This window comes from Elephantulus edwardii, unplaced genomic scaffold (genome assembly GCF_000299155.1).
Source record: "Elephantulus edwardii isolate Elephantulus edwardi_28Jun2011 unplaced genomic scaffold, EleEdw1.0 scaffold00070, whole genome shotgun sequence".
Lineage (NCBI taxonomy): Eukaryota > Metazoa > Chordata > Mammalia > Macroscelidea > Macroscelididae > Elephantulus > Elephantulus edwardii.
In genome coordinates, this window is record NW_006399820.1 from 1,265,475 (window position 1) to 1,281,524 (window position 16,050).

The 16,050-nt window shown below is 38.1% G+C and overlaps 1 protein-coding gene across 1 annotated transcript in view; it reads right to left on the reverse strand.

The window, feature by feature from the left end:
• The window catches only part of SCGN (secretagogin, EF-hand calcium binding protein), a 107,911-nt gene that overhangs the window by 5,365 nt on the left and 86,496 nt on the right, over positions 1-16,050 (reverse strand). The gene's annotated exons all lie outside the window — the stretch shown is intronic.

Sequence of the window (16,050 nt, forward strand, 5' to 3'; positions counted from 1 at the left end):
GTGAATTTGAATTGTTAGAGAAGCAAAGACTTTGGGTTAGCAGGGTAATTTCCTATAGACTAGGCTACCAGTGCTCCCTCATTCATACACATTTATACTCATTTACAGCTAATGTGTTTGTTTACCTTATTCAAGTTCCACTAAGGGCTCCCAACCCTAAGTGAATCATGTATTTTTCTCCTGCAAAAAAAGATTCTCTTTGAGTGAAAAATCTTTTAGGGTTTGAAGATGTGTGTGTGTGTGTGTGTGTGTGTGTGTTTGTTTATGTAACGCGGAGGTCAAGATGTGATTAAGACATTGGCTGGATGCCTGTCAGCAAGCCCATTAATCTCTCCCAGTCTGGAAGAAATAATAATAAACACCCAGAGTCAGTCCTGTCCCAGATGTTTTCCAATTGTCACCTCCAAGTGCAACTAGGGTGCTTCTTAGAAGCAATGATAGTGAAACTTTGTCTCATACACTGTAGACATTTTGTCGGCAGAGGCAAGACTTTGGAAAAAGGCATCATGGGGTAAGAGGATCACTGAACAAGAAGTGGACCCTCAACAAGATGGACTGACACGGTGACTGTAACAATAGGCTTGAGCATGGCAGACTGTGAGGATGGTGTAGCCAGAGGACAAGATTGTAGAGTTGTAGTGGACTTAACAACACTAACAACAGCAATAACAAAATAGCCTATTTTAAAAGTAAAATGAGAGATCATGGTAGCATTCTTTCAGGAAAACTCCTGAATAGATGTCTTTTAGAGACTGGCATACCCAGAGGATCATGCTGTTAGCTGAGGGATGACACATGAAGAATTCCTTCAGTCTGAAAATTGTCTTTCTATTACCTGTCAGTGCTGATATTCTTTAATTAGAAAATTGATTTTATAGGATACAACATTGCCTTTTTCTAGTTATCTTTAAAAAAATGTTTTCATAACCCTGGAGTTGACAACTTATTACATCACCAACATCATAGTGAGAAATATTAATAAATCTGTTTTCTTCATTGATAGAAAAGTCCAGGTCAAAATGAAGTCATTAGCTCCCTAGTCAGTGAAGGAATGAAAGTATGGCTTGAGAGGGAAAGGTTTGTAAAGAAGACATGATGACACATGCATCTAATTCTCTTCAAAAATGTGCTATAATTTGGCAATAGGTGGTGGGAATTTTAAAGGGACTTTGTAATTCTATTCCTGGGATAAGTCCAAATACCAAGAAAAAGTCGTGCATAAAGATATTATCTATTTTAAATTGCAAATATGGAGACTAGCATATATAAATTACTAGCAATAGGGAGATGTTTGAGTAAACTACGATCCAGTCACAGATGGGATATCATGCAGTAACTAAAACTATGACTAATATTGAAAATAAATGGGTAAATTAATTCAATATTTGATGTCAACTCTATTGACTTATGATGATCACAGCAGAACTGTGATTCATAGGGCTGGTATTTTCAGAAGTAGATCACCAGGACACTCAGCACCTGAAAACCATTTCACTATCAAGGGACTCCATGATTAATAATGTAGTTGTAGCTGCTGCTGCTATTGTTGTTAGGTGCTGTTGGGTAGAATGTGATTCATAGAGACTCTATAAATAACAGATATGAACTTTGCCCTATTATGTGTTGTTCTCACAGTCTCTGACACACTCAAACCCATTCCTGCAGTCACTGTGTCAATCCACCTGGTTAAGGATCATCCTCTCCTTCATTGTCCCTCTATTTTCCCAAGCATGATGTTCCTCTCCAAAGAAAAATCTCTCCTAGCATCATGTTTAAAGTATGTGAGATGAAGCTTCACCATCTTTGCCTCCAAGGAGCACTCTAGCTGCACTTTCTCCAAGATTTATCTGTTTGTGTTTTTTGGGTTTTTTGTTTGTTTGTTTGTTTTTGACAGTCCATGAGATCTTCTCTGCCACCACAGTTCAAAGGTACCAATTCTTATGCTGTCATCCTATTTAGTTGTCCCTCTCTCAAATGCATAGAAAGTGACTGAAAAGACCTGAATCTGGCTCATCTTAGTCCTCAAACTGACATCATTGCTCCTTAATAATTTTGTGAGGTATCTGACTATAGACTTTCTCAGTGCATTAAGTCTCCTGATTTCTTGACTGCTTGTACCAACCATATTGACTGTGGAACCAGTAAGGTGGTTTGTTGATGTTCTCAATCTTTTCTCCATACATCATGATGTTGCTTATCCAGTGGCAAGGATTTTTGTTTTCTTAACATTGAGATGCAATCCATATTGAAGGCTGCAGTGTTTAACCTTCTGCAGCAAGTGCTTCAAGTCCCCCTCATTTTCAACAAGCAAGATTGTATCATCTGCATAATGAAGGTTATTGATGCATCTTCCTCGCATCCTGATGCCTAATTCTTCTTAACAAATAATTTGTTCAGCACCCAGATTAAATAGATATGGAGAAAGGATACAATCCTAACACACATCTCTACCAATTTTAAACTATGCAGTGCTACCTTGCTCTGTCTGCACAATAACCTTTTGGCTGCACAAGCACAATTTACTGTTCTGGGATCCTATTCTTCTCAATGTTTGCCAAAATCAGTTGTGATCCACACTGTCAAATGTCTTCGCATAGTCAATAAAGTGCAAATAGACATCCTCTGTTATTCTTTCATCCAGAATCCATCTGACATTAGCAATGATATCCCAGATGTCACGGAGTAGTATAGTAATGCAGGTAATGTAGTTGTTAGGTGCTATCAAATCAAACTCCTAACCACCTTGTCAACACAAGTCTGAACTTTGTCATATACTCCACCATTTGCACCATTTCTGCCATGCTCCTTTCCATTGTTGAAGTCACTTGTGTCAGTCTATTTCATTGAGAGTCTTCCTCTCTCTCTCTGATCCTCTAACTTTCCTACTGCGTTGTCTATTTCCATGCCTAGCCCCTGCTTATAATATGCCTAAAATATGCCAGACAAAGTTTTGCCTCTTACTTGCCTCTAAGATTGCACTGGGGTTTTTGGGTGTTTTTTTTTGTGTGGTTTTTTTTTTGGTTTTTTTTTTCCTCTGAGATTTGCCTCTAGTTGCACTCCCTCCAGGATGGATTTGTTTGTTCTATTGTCAGTCCATGGGATATTCAGTTCACTTTACCAACAACACAATTTAAAGGCATTAACTCTTCTTTAGTCAACCTTGTTCATTGCCCAACCTTCAGATGCATATGAAGCAATTGGAAATACTGTAGCTTGGATCAGGGGCACTTTCATCTTTAAACTGATATTTATACTTTTTAGTACTTTGGAGAGGACCTCAAGAACAGATTTTCCTAAGGCAATATGTCTTTTTATTTCTTGATTGCTGTTACCCTGGGTGCCAATTGTGGGTCCAAGTAAAATGAAATCTTTGACAACTTCAATCTATTCGCCATCTGTTATGATACTTTTATTGGCTCAGTGGTATTCACTGTAACCTCAACTATATATAAAATACACATAGGAGAAAAGTCAGGTAATAGTGGGTCTGTTACAGTAGAGAGATTATATTTCTGATTTTGTTTGGGGTCACTATATTCAGTCTTATGTATTATGTAAACTCCATTTTTACAATATGATGAATGAAGGAAAAATACAATTGGTGATAAGATGACAAGCATGAGAATTAATGATTGAGTTTAGGCACTCTCATCTCTTATCAAAAATTTTCCTTTTTAAAAAAAATTTTCCTTTTAAAAGCAAAGATAAACACTTAGGTTGTCTATTAGAGAAGAGAATGAACTTTTGGTGGGCAGAAGTAGGGATTCTCATTATCTCCTAGACATCCTGATCATCCCTAGAGAATCATTTGCTCATATTTGCTTCTCAGCGTGTACTAGTAATCTCCATTTTCTATCTTTTAATTTTGCAATTCTTTAAAAAAATTTATTATTTTCTGTGTGTGTACCGTCAAATTGGATCTGACTGGTACAGGAGGAAATGGGCCCTCCTCCAACAGAGCATCTGGTGGATTTGAATCCTGTATCTCTGTGATTGCAGTGCAGCTTCTTGCCACTAGGCCACCAGAGCTCCCTAATTTTGCACTTTTATCTACAAATTCTGGTCTTTATTTTTACACTACCTAATCAATAAACAATGAAACTATTCCCATCAATTCAATTTCAACTGATGACAAACCTGTGTGTTACAAAGTAGAACTGCTCCACAAGACTTTTTTGGCTGTAATCTTTACAGAATTAGATTACTAGGCCCTTCTGTGGACCACTGTGTGGGCTTGAACTGCCAAACTTTAAGTTAATAGCTGAATACAAATCATTTGCACCACTCAGGGAGTTAACTTTGTATACTGTCAAGTCAATTCTGACTCATAGTGACCCTATATGGCAGAGGAAAACTGTCCCATTTTGTTTCCCAGACTAAATCTTTTTATGAAAACAGACTGCTACATTTTTCTCCTATATTGTAACTGCAGAGTTCAAAGTGCAATGTACAGAAACGCTGCACCACCAGGGCTTGTATAGATTATTATGCAAAAACAAAACAAACAAAAACCTAACTGTGCAAAGCCATTGAGTCCATTCCAACTTCTAGTGACTTTATATCAAGGTCTGAGACTATAATACTCTACAGGAGGAAACTGCCTCATCTCTCTCCCATGGACTTGTTAGTGGATTCAAACTGCCAGCTGTCCAGTTTGCAGCCAATCTTTAACATACTACACCACCAGGACTTCTTATAGACAACTGTAGGCACCAAACCTCTTATGCAAAAATGATAGTGTTGTCTCATTTGTTGTCATCAGGTGCCATCAATGAATCCAGTATAGCTCATAATGGCTCTGTGGATAACAGATCTGAACCTTGCCCTGTCCTGTGCTAGCCTCATCATCTCTGACATACTTGAACCCATTGACCCTTCACCTTTCTAAGCATGATGTCCTTTTCCAAGAACTGGTCCCTCCTAATAACATGTCCAAAGGATGTGCAGCTTCACCATCCTTGCCTCTAAGGAGCACACTGGTTATATTTTCTTCAAGATGTAGTTTGTCTCCATCAGGAATTTTCTATTTCCTTTATCAGACAGAAAACAGTATCAGGTACCATTTTCCTGAATTTGATAAATAGAATTTCAGGTTTAAAAAAAAATTAAAAATAATGAAAACTCAAGATAACATTATCTTGATTTTCTAAGAACTAAAAGACAGAGTTATTATTGCAAATATCAGGAATCCTAGTTCCGTTTTATAAACTTAGAAACTAGGATAGATCTGTACTGGCACTATAATATGCTCTAATAGTTGACTTTTAGATTAAACCCTAGATATCAATCTGTTTACTTGTACCATGGTCTTTCCTATAAGATGAAGATAAAGAAAATGGCCATACCTGACTGAATTTACAGAGGCAATAAAAGTTAAGTTTCTCTAAAGGCCATCTCTTGGCCAAATCCTTCAAATTATATGAAGAGTTGTTTTTTTGTTTGTTTTTTTTTTAAAAAAAAAACCACTTTCAGTTTTTAAAAAAAATCTTTTCGTTTTCTAGTTTCAGAGGAGAACATTAATAATTTGACTACCAACTGCATGATACACATCCAGTTTAGTTCGATGAATGATCAGAAGAGATTGTCTAAAGTACTTCTGTAACACTAACCACAATCTGACTTACTCCTTGGAAACCAGTTCTATTTTAAATTGGCTTTCACTTAAATTTAGAGGTGCTTTTTTGCTGCCCCAGTGGCTACACAGAAATTGAAGGATAAGGACAAAAGTGATAGAGGGTCCTCTGGTTTCTGATAGAGACAATTTGAGTTTATCAAAGATTAAGCTTTGCTCCAGCTTCCAACTAATCTTCAACTAGAGTTAGAATCAACAATTACCAGGTATGATATTTCTCCCTTATTTATAGTTTTCTCTGGAAAAATATCTTGTTTACTGTGTGGATGGTTTGGATTTTATTTCCCTCCTCTTCAACTGAACTTTGAAAGCTATTGCCAATCTCAAGGGCAACTGAGAGAGGTGAAATCATTAAAAATTAGTAAGATTATCTGTGATATCCTGTGATTTCCCCCTGCCTACCATCACCCCTCTGCTTCTACCCATTCTCTCTTGGTTCCCATATACGTTTTACTAGGGATCCTTCTATTTTTAATAATTTTTAATAATGGTCTTATGCAGTGTTTGTCCTTACGAGAGTGAGTTAGTTCACTCAGCATAATGTTCTCTAGTTTCTCCCAAGCTATGTAGTATTTTTCGAAAATGTTGTTCCTGAAATTGTTTGTTGTTATCCTTATGGGCTGTTGAATCATTTGTGACTCATAGTGACTCTATGAGTAAATTGCCTTGAAATCTGCTCTATCCTGTGCTAACCTTATTTTCTCTGGCACACGTACCCTCATTACCCCAGTTACTGAATCAATCCATCTCATTGAAGGTCTTACTCAATTGCATTTTCCCTCCACCATCAAAGCATGATGTCTCTCTGCAAAGACTGGTCCCTTCTTAACAACATGCCCAAGATGATGTGTTCCGTATATAGATTGAAAAGGTATGGAGATAGGACACATCCTGATTTTGAACCATGGAGCATTTCCTTCCTCTGTTCTGATGACTGTCTCCTAGTCAAAGTATAGGTTTGACATAAGCACAATCAAGTGTTCTTCTTAGAGTCGGCCACAGTTTGTTGTGATTCACACAGTCAAATACCTTTGCATAGTCAATGAAACACAGATAGACATTCCTCTGGTATTCCCTGCTTTCAGCCAAGATCCATCTAACATTAGCTACAATAGCCCCAGTACCATGGTCTCTTCTAAATCCAGCCTGCATATCTGGCAGTTCTCTGTTGATGTGTTGTTCCAGTTATTTCTTATAATTTTAAGCAGAATTGGCCTAGTGAACAGAAAGTGATGCTACCAAGCCAAGGGTGGGTGATTTTAATCTGTGACCTTCAGGCCTGGTTTTAACTGTTTCAGGTCTAACATTTTTCTAAGTGTCATGGCATTGTTATGTCCGTTTGCTGTACAGAGGTAACTTGTGATTGTTGTGATGCTGAACACTGTGACACTGATCTGTCAGATGCAATAATGGTTACCCATGGTGGACAGTGTTTAGTGGAGCTCCCTGATTAAAACAAGCTTGGAATCAGGAGTGGCATCCATTTCCAAGAAAAAAATGAAAAGTGATAAAATTGTTCCGTTCTTTTGTTCATAGGGTCGCTATGAGTTGTCTACAACTCAATGACACTTAACAACAACAACAACATTGCTTGTACATGATATTAATGATACTGTTTGATAATTTCCACACTCTCTCAGGCCACCTTTCTTTGAAATGGGAACAAATATAAATCTCTTCCATTCAGTTGGCCAAGTAGTTGTCCTCCAGAATTCTTGGCACAACTTGGTAAGTGCATCCATCCAGGGCAGCATTTATTGTTTATTGAACAGGGAAGTACAACCTAATAGATGTAGGGAGGGGATAAAGGAAATGGGAAAGATCTTGAGGGGACTTGAAAAGATAGGGTAATGTGGGTATAATTCAATGGGAATTTGTTTTAGAAAACACAATGTATGGCAATGATTGTATGAAACACAATGTTAATGAAAGGAAGTGTGAAACACAATGTAAATTAATTTTGTATGCAAATAAATATAAAATAATTTTTAAAAAATTAGTAAGATTACCCAGATTCAAAAGTGTCAATTCTTATTGGGATTAGATCTAGTATGGCCTCTGCAAAAGGACATGAAAATTTGTGAAGTGTTCCAGATTTTTAAAAAAATAGTTAATTTTTAAGAAGAAATCTAATACAATAACAATGGATACAACTACCTTAGAAAATCATATGGCAATAATGAAAATCAGAATGAGTAAAGTTATGAGAGATACAGTGATATAACTCATTATGTCTTGGGTTGATAACTGACTTCAAATCCACCAGCCACTCCTGTAAAGAAAGATGAGCAGTCTTCTCCCATAAGGATTTACAGCCTTGGAAACCTGATGGGTCACTATGAGTTAGAAATGGCTTGATGACAGTGAGTTTAGTTTCTCTTATGTTTGTGATATAGTCACAACACTATTTAAAAAAAACCAAACAAACACATGAAGAAATGCTCAAAATCACTGACAGTAAGAGAGATGCAAACCAAAACCACAATGAGATACCATCTCACACCAGTAAGAGAGGCAAAGTTTAACAGCAAGTAATAAATGTTGGAGAGGATGTGGCGATTTAGGAACACTTATACATTTTTGGTGGGATTGTAAAATGGTACAAGCACTCTGGAAGGCAGTTTGATGCTTTCTCAAAAAGATAAGCATAGAAATTCCATATGACCCAGCTATTCCACTGTTTGGAATATACCCCAAAAGAATGAGAACTGAGGCCCAAAAGGAGACTTGTACGCCAATGTTCACAGCAGCATTATTCACCATAGCAAGAACATGGAAACAGCCCAGATGTCCAACCACTAATGAATGGATTGAGAAATTATGGTACATTCATACAATGGAATACTTGGAATACTACACGGCATGCAGGAGCAATGATTTTGTAAATTATTACCTAGGTTGGGAGGGACTGAAGAGCATTAGCTGAGTGAACTGACTCAGTCATAAAAGGACAAATATTGTATAACACCATTATTGTAGAATGAGTATAAAGATCTGGGAGGTGGGGGAGGGTGGAAGTAGAGGGATGAGGATGTGCAGGAGAAGGGGATTAATAATGGGGTTGTATAATTTGACGGGGGGGTGAGGGTAATTGGAAGAATCTGGTCTGAAAAAAACATAGCATTTGAATTTTGTAAATAAACTAGAATAATAATAAATAATAATAATAATACAAAAACAAACAAAAACCCAGCTCATTGCTGTCAAGTCAGAATTGAATCAAAGTTGACCTTCCAGTGAGTTTTCAGAGGCTGTAAATTGCACAGGAGGAAATTGCCCATCTTTCTCCCTCAGAGCCACTGGTGAATTTTAACTGCCAGAAGAGCACCACCTTTGGGTTAGCAGCCAACTCCCTACAGACTAGGCCATCAAAGTTCCCTATAGCTATTGTCATAACAATTGCTAATATTTATTGTGCTGTTAATAATAATATTGTTAAAGATAATAACCAATACATTGTTGTTGTTGATGATTGCGTCAAGTAAAGCACAACTCATAGACTCCTAACAACCCTATGAACAAAAGGCTTGAAGCCCCTCTACAACTATAGACATTTATCCAGGTTCGTAGAGTTTCTGAAGGCATGTTATTTGGGAACTGGATTAGTACAATATTAATTGTCTTTCCTATTAGCCATTTGTCAGTTTTGCCATACTGTAGTGACATTCTGTAGCTATGATGCTAGAAGCTATGCTCCCTGCATTTCAAATACCAGCAGAATCATCCATGAATAGGCAGGTTCCCATAGAGTTTTCAGACTAAAACAGACTAGGAAGAAAGGCCTGGCAATCTACTTCCAAATATTGATGTTGTTATTGTGCGCTGTTGAATTGGAACTGGCTGATAGCTAACTCTCTAGTAGGTTTTCAGAGGCAGTAAATCTCACATGAGAAGACTGTTCATCCTTCTCCTGCAGAGCAGCTGGTGGAATTTAGTTGAGTGCCTCTGGGATTATAGTACAACTTCTTATCACTAAGTCACCAGAGCTCCCTATATTTCTTCTTATATACTTCCAAAGATTAGCCAGTAAAAACTCTATAAATCATAATAGAATACTGTCTGATACAGTGCTAGGAGATGAGCTTCCTAATCTGGAAGGCACTTAAAACACGTTTAAAAAAAATAGGGCTAAGGAGGAAAATGTGTATAAATGAACGAACAAAAACCAAGCTCTTTGTAAACTTTCTCAAAAATTGCAATTAAAAAACTAAAAAAAAAGATATTTGGAAGACAGCAACTTGCCCAACTGACTTTAAAAATTATTTTTAATAAAAAGTAATAAACTAAATTAATTTTATAAAATATAATTTAATTTTATTAAAAAAATGTAATGACTGCAACAATGGACTCCAATACAATGATTGTTATGATGGCACAAGATGAGGCAATGTCTGAGCCTGCTGTGTGTGTAGACAACTAGCTATTGCCTCTCACAGAGTATTTACCAATTGTCCCAACAACTATATGCTGATAAGTTCCCTGGTCTCTTTTAATTTGAGATTTAAAAAAATGAAGGCTCTCGGGGACCATAAAACCAATGTGGCAGCAGTGGTAGGATCGGGTCCCATCCCATCGGTTCTAACTCTGCTGACAGAGCAGGACGTCCGGGCACAGCATCTCAGTATTCTCACCTTGCAGATGAGGGAATTGAGACATGGAGAACTAAATGCCTTGTCTACCATTAGAGACCTGGTGAGTGGTAAAGACAAAGCTAGTATCTAAGATAGTCAGAACTTGAATTTTCGTTTGTTTTTTACCTGCTCATTTTCTCAATTTTCAGTTTTTATACTATATGTAGAATGATCTTATAATCTGAAAAGTAAGCAAAACTTTTAAAACTATGAGTAATAACAAATATACACAGGTTAATTTTTGCCTAATGGGGATCTCTTATAGTGTGGTCTGTAGGGAGATGTGCTACTAAGTCAAAGACTGTACATCTCTGCTTTTTAGGATCCAGCACCCGCTCCGTGGGAGAGAGGTGGGCAATGTCCTCCTGTTGTGATTTACAGCCCCTTAAACCTGATAGAGCCCTTCCAGAAGTCAGAACTGACTCAAAGGCAGTGAGTTTAAGTTAAACAATGCCTAGATCTGGTGGCCTAGTGATAAGGAGCTGTGCTAGCAAACCAAAGGCACTCAGTTCGAATCCACCAGCTGCTCCAAAGAAGGAAGATAGCCAATCTCTGGTATGATTTATAGCCACCAAAATCCTGCTGGAGGGTCAGCAATTAATCAGTTTTGGCTGAACATTCTCTAACAAAAAAAAAAAAAACAACAACAAAAAAATGTCACTTTGCTAACCCAGAGGTCCAGCAGTTCCATGGGGGGGCAGGGGGGGAGGGAAGATATTCATCTCCTCCAGTGCGATATACAGTCTCTGCAAAGTCGCTGGAATGTCAGTTGTGAGTTGGTTCTCATTAGACAGCCATGAATTGAGTTGAGCTATATATAAGTTAATTTTTTTTAACAAGCATAACTAGCTCTTAGGAATTCTCTTTGTCACTGTCTTCCTTACATTATAATTTCAGGTAGGATTTTCCACTAAAATGGCTCAGCCACATACCGAGCTGCTGACTCCATTTATGACATTTCCTCTCTAATTCTGATTCTTCTTATGCTCAGAAACTTTTATGATTACCGTAGCTTTGTTTCATCAAAAGAATAAGTATTTATACCTTTGCAGCTTATACTACACCTCAGGGATTGTGCTACATGTATGTGTTGTTCCTAGTCTTCATACAATCTAGACAAATAGCTGTCATTGAGCTCGTTTAATAGACAAGAGGACAGGTATCAAAGATCCTAATTTGCCTGCTGACATATAACTTGCAAATAGCTGACCTGAGATTAGAGCTCAGATCTGTAAACTCCAAAGCACTGTCAGTCATTTTGTACTTTCTCACCTGAAAATATGTCCAGTCCTTTCATAAAATAAATGTAAGAAAGAGATGCAGCAGCAATTCATCACTCTCCCTCCTCGCATGCTTCCGATGACTTCCACTTCAAGCACTGCCTATCCTTCAGGCCTACCCAGATGCATCCCACAGTCTGGCAAAAATGTGGGATGCCAGGCAAGATCTTGAGCAACAAACTAGACCTCAGAGCCAAGAAAATTTTATTTTCCACAAATTTAGGCTAAAATGAAAGGGGGGGGGGAATGTGTTTGAGTTGATTGTGACTTATGGTGAATGCACGAATGCACGAGTATGAGCCACAGAGTTTTAAATGGCTGATTAAAAATAGGTTGTCAGGACTTTTTTTCAAAGCACCTCAGGGTGCACTCAAACCTCCAGCGCCTCCTGCTAGAGTCCTTAATCATTTGCACTAAGCAGAGATTACTAAGGGAATCTCTCTCTCATTGCTGTTAGTTAAGTCACAACTGACTGATGGTTGACCTTTCATTGAGTTTTCAGAAGCTGTGGTGACATAATGGTAAGAAGTTGTGTTGCAATCCCAAAGGCATGTGGTTCCAACAATTCTGCAGGAGAAGAATGGGCAATCTTCTCCTGTGCAATTAACTGCCTCTAAAAACCCACTGGAGGGTCAACTACGAGTCTATTCCAGCTTGAAGACACACAACATAAACAACACATGGCACAGAAGAAGATTCCATTGATAGATAACTTTGGGTCAACAGGGTAAGACACTACAAACTAGGCCACCACCAGAGCTCCCCTTTAGGACACAGCAAAGGAAAGAAAGAGGGAGGAAAGGTTATCTGATGATTGATGATGAACTTTTACTGAGAATGCACACACACTGTTCTGCTGTCTGTCCAGACGTTCGAAAATAAGACCTAGTAGAAGCAGAGGCCTATGACCTCTTGCTGGGGAAATTTCTGGACCACCAGGCTCTACATTCAAGCAGGGAGTGGTCTCAGCTCCTAATCATGGAGGACTTCAAACTCTGAAAAACAGGATGGCCATCTCATTTGTGATAGGGTGATAGTGTTTTGTATGATATAAATTTTAAGAAATATGTGAATTTTAAGGGCCAACAGGTGGAAGTTTTGGGTTGAATTGTGTCTTCCAAAATATGTATTGAAGCACTAATTCCATTCCTGTGGAGTCTGAGAATAGGGTTTTCTTTAAAGTTTCTCACCACTGGGCCAACAGACAGCATAGTGATAGATGGAGAAGAGATTGAGATTGTTCAGTTTCAGCTTGTTCGGTTCTACAATCAACACTCTTGGCAACAGCAGTCAGGAAATCAAAAGACAATTTGCTTTAGGAAAATCTACTGTCAGGGACCTCTCCAAAGTACTGAAGAGCAGGGATATCAGTCTAGAGACTAAGGTGCACCTGATACAGACATGGTCTTTGCAATTACTTGCTATACATTAGAGAGCTGGACAACGATCAAGGATGACAGAAGAAGAATTGATGTTTTTGAGTTGCTGTGCTAGAGAAAAGTATTGAACATACCATGGTCTGCCCAGAGAACAAAATGATGTGTCCTGGAGAGAGCAAAATCAAGTTTCTTGAAAGCAAGGATTTTGAGATGCCACCTCACATACTTTGGAAATGTAGCCAGTAGGGACCAGTCTTTGGAAAAGAACATCAGGCTTTGAAGGGTCACGGAACAGTGCAGGAGAAAAGGAAACCCCAAATGAGATGGATTTGCACAATAACTAGGGTAATGAGGGTAGGTGTGTCAGAGACAGTGAGATTGGCCGAGGATAGAGCAGCGTTCAGAGCTGTTGTGCATAGGATCACTATGAGTTGTAGTTGACTCAATGGTACATAACAACAACAACCATAAATCTTATCACCTGTGAGGTATATAAACAGCAGCCTAGACAGATAAGCAAGTATATAGGGGAGTACAAACTCTGAAGACTATAGAGGCAGATAAATCTACAAGCCTAAGAACTCAAGATATTACATGCTATAGCTTTGTAAATTTTCATCAAAATTAATAATAATAATAATAATAATAATAATTTTTTAAAAAGGTGAACTAAATAAAGAACTTCCCCTTGACACTGGATTTGAACTTTGGACCCTTTAAACTGTGTACACATTCTTGTGTACCATTACTATAGCTGAACCTTCAGCAGGTTTTCAGAGGCAGTTAATCGCATGGGAAGTCACCTGCTTGTAGTATTTCTGTTACAGCAGCACTAGGAAACTAAAACATCATTCATTCTAACAAAAGGAAATTAAAACTCCAGATGAGCAAGGCCTTCAGCTATGCAACTTCAATGCCCCACAGATAATTGCTCAGTTTTTATTTAAGAAATTATTCTGCATTAAATAGATAATGAGTAAAATGAAATTTTCTTTTAGCAATCAGTATCAAAGTCAAGAGTGTATCAATGCCCATCAATCATTTTGAATGTGCAAATATCATGTAGGATATCAAGTTCAAGCAATACATGAAAAGAAAAGAGGAGGCAAAGGACATTTTGGAATGGGAATGACAAAAAAATGTATCTTGGAAGATATCATATTCATTCGGATTGTTGTTATATGCCTTTGAGTTGCTGGTGACTCTGAACCTCACCCTATCCTGAGTCAGTCTCATTGTCTCTGACACACCAACTCCTATTACCCCAGTTACTCTGTCAATCCATCTCATCTAAGGTCTTCTTCTCTTGTGCTGTCGTTTCACTCTGCCAAACATGATGTAATTCTCCAAGGACTGGTCCCTTCAGAAAACATGCCAAAGGCATATGAGATGGTACTTCAAAATCCTTGCCTCCAAGGAGCACCTTGGTTTTACCCCTTTCAAGATAGACTTGTTTGTTCTCTTAGCAGTCCATGGTTTGCTCAATACTCTTCTCCACCACCACAACTAAAAGGCATCAATTCTTCTTCTGTGATCAATAGTCATTGTCTAGCTCTTTGATGCATAGCAAGCAAGTAATTGTAAAGACCATGGCTTGGATCAGGTGCAGCTTAGTCTCTAGACTAACATCAGTGCTATTTAACACTTGAGCCGTCCCTGATGGCAGACATCCTCAATGTAATTCATCTTTTGGTTTTCTGACTGCTGGTACCAAGAGTATTAATTGTGGCCCGAGCAAGACAAAATTGTGAACAATCTCAATCTGTCTTTTCCATCTATCATGATGCTGCCAATTGGCTCAGTGGTGAGAATTTTAGTCTTCTTGATGTTGAGCTTCAATCCATATTGAAGACTACAGTCCTTGATCTTCTACAGCAAATACTTCAGGTCATCCTTCCTTCCAACAAGCAAGGTTGTACCATCTGCACACAACTATGATGAGTCTTCCTTCACTCTTGATGCTACATTCCTCTGCATAAAGTCCAGCCTTCGGAATGGCCTGATCTGCATATAGATTTTTAAATCCATATGCAGATCGAAAAGGTATGGAGACAGGACGCATCTCTGACACACTTCTTTCCTTATTTTGAAACACACAGTGTTTCCTTGCTCTGTTCTAAGGACAGCTTCCTGGTCCAAGAATAAGTTTTTGTTTTGTTTTTTTTTCCAAGTATAAGTTTTACATGAGCACAATCAAGTGTTCTGGGATTTTCATTTTTTCTTAGAATCCAGAAGAAAAAATCCTCATCGATGCCTGCTCAATCATAGTATATAAATTCCGTAGAGATTTATGCCAGAATTGGTGTCTAGACCGATTTCTGCTGCAAGCTTCCACAATTTTAATCAGATATTGAAAGAAATCCTGTGTATTGCTACTTTAATCTTTTAATAACTAGGCCACTCAGGACATTGTTATTGTGCTACAAACAAGACTAAAAAACATCCTTAGAGCTAAAACTCAAACTCACTGCCATCAAGTAAGAACCAACTCAGAGCTGACCCTCCTGCAGATTCTGAGCCTGTAAGTCATATAAGGGGAGATTGCCCATCTTTCTCCCATTGAGCTATAGGTGGCTTCAAACCACCAGAGAAGTGCAGCCTTTGCATTAGCTGCATAGACTGTGCCATCAGAGTGCCCTTCCCTAAAGATAGAAGGCTATTAAATTTTTCATCTATTCAGTCTTATAGAAAGAAAGGAATGGCAACTTTTCTGCCAACTAAATCATGTAGCATAGACTGTCAAAAGAACAAACAGATGAGTTGGAAAAAGTGCACCCCGAGTGCTCCTTGGATAGTGAAGCTTTGTCTTTCTTTCTTTGGATATGTAGCTAGGTGACACTATTCTTTGAAGAAAGATACCATACTTGGAAAGATGGAGAGTTGGCAAAGGAGAGAAAGATCCTAAAGAAATTCATTGACACTGTGACTTGAGTCATGAGTGTCAGAGATAATGAGGATAGCACAGAATAAGGCAGAGTTCAAGTTACAATGGATGTCATTTTAAGTTAAACTACAAATTATTTTGAGAGAAAAAACAAATTTGTTCACTTCCATAAAAATTTGGTGATTGCTAAATAGACACTGTTTCCAGGTTTATTCTCTGGCACTAATCACTGATTCTCAAAAAC